The 1,369-nt window shown below is 34.3% G+C and overlaps 1 long non-coding RNA gene across 1 annotated transcript in view; it reads right to left on the bottom strand.

Annotated features, from left to right (window-relative positions):
• Window positions 1–1,363, bottom strand: part of LOC18046751 — a 2,097-nt gene extending 734 nt beyond the window's left edge. Inside the window, exons 1-4 of the long non-coding RNA XR_002906484.1 lie at window positions 1,058–1,363; window positions 542–631; window positions 341–403; window positions 101–189 (exon numbers count right to left, since the gene is read on the bottom strand). This is a non-coding gene — a long non-coding RNA (uncharacterized LOC18046751). The remainder of the gene's footprint in view (window positions 1–100; window positions 190–340; window positions 404–541; window positions 632–1,057) is intronic.
• Window positions 1,364–1,369: the final 6 nt, after the last annotated feature.

Here is a 1,369-nt window from a genome sequence, read left to right as displayed (position 1 = left end):
TGTCATTAAGAAAAGAAAATAAACTATCAATGAAATTCCAGCACTTGCTTAACAAATGAAATTCGTAACATAAACAATCATGCAGGTAATAAGAACTGACCTTATAAAAAAGTTTGCAGCTTGTTGAGTCACCCGAATGGCGTCCTCTGTGTGTGGAATTGCTTTTGGTCCCCATTCAAAAGCATTTTTCTGCAGCATATTTGGTCACACACATCTAGAGTTTAGCACACAAATGTCGCTCAAAAGGTTTGATTAACCAGATCAGTCTGCCATATTAAGCTTATCAATTTTGTAAATGGGGTGCAGCTAAAATCACTGTTAAGAGCATTGAAGTTAATACCTCTGGATGTCATTGGAAGGCGGTCACAGGATAGTTATAAGCTTGCACTGTCGAGATATAGACCTGATAATGATTAATAACAGAAGTTAGAATTGATAACACTGGATAAATTGCCATTAAAATATCAAGCATTCAGGCATATATCCTGAGTCTGTGTTTATATATAAAATAAATTCAACAAAGGAATATTTACTTTTGTACCTTATTATATTCATCCACGCTTGTTGTCAAGATCTTAAAAAACTTAGCTAGCTCCTGGTTTGCTTGCATTCTTTCAGGTGAAATGCCATACTGTTGTAATGGTACAACACATAAAATTTCAGATCAACCAAATTATTTACTCAATCATCCATAATAATTTAATAAATCTAAACATTTTTAGAGTCCATTGTCTCCCAAAATTGAAGTGCACTGATCTAAGGAATCAATTGTACAAGAAGTCCATATAAATGGAATTCTTCCATGAATCAAAGAGGCTCACGACAAAGCAGGATTTCCAAAAAAGCTCGCTTATTAGACCCAACACTTTCATTGAGCTAGATATTCATGAGTGACTAGCATTATTACAGAAGATGAAGGAAATTAAAACAGAGAATTGAATCTAACAATAAAAAGATGGTTGTTTTAGAACATAAAGCTTAACACATTTTTAAGAAATTGAATCTAGGTACACAAATGCAAAGCAAGTTAACCGTACGTGAAGCACAATTTTCTTACATGGTGGTTTTGCATAACCAGGCAATCCGTACTCAACTTCTTAAGGAGCTCCGGGGAAATCTGTAAAATGTGCACAAGTATCACGTTGCGAAATCGTGTCATTCTGGAAGCTTAATAGCAAGAAGAAAATAAAACAATCTGGATTAAGCTGCAAAAAATGTTAAAGACGGCATGGAATCTTTTTCTTACTCATGACAAGACTATCCAGAAACTTTTGGATCTTGTGTACAGCTTCATTATCAATATTGAGTCAAAGTGTTTGAAAATCAAAAAATGGTAAGCATGCTGAGAAAGTTAGATGTGAAGAGGCTC

Source organism: Citrus clementina, unplaced genomic scaffold (genome assembly GCF_000493195.1).
Source record: "Citrus clementina cultivar Clemenules unplaced genomic scaffold, Citrus_clementina_v1.0 scaffold_3, whole genome shotgun sequence".
Taxonomy (NCBI): Eukaryota; Viridiplantae; Streptophyta; class Magnoliopsida; order Sapindales; family Rutaceae; genus Citrus; species Citrus x clementina.
This window is presented reverse-complemented; position numbering and strand designations above follow the sequence as displayed.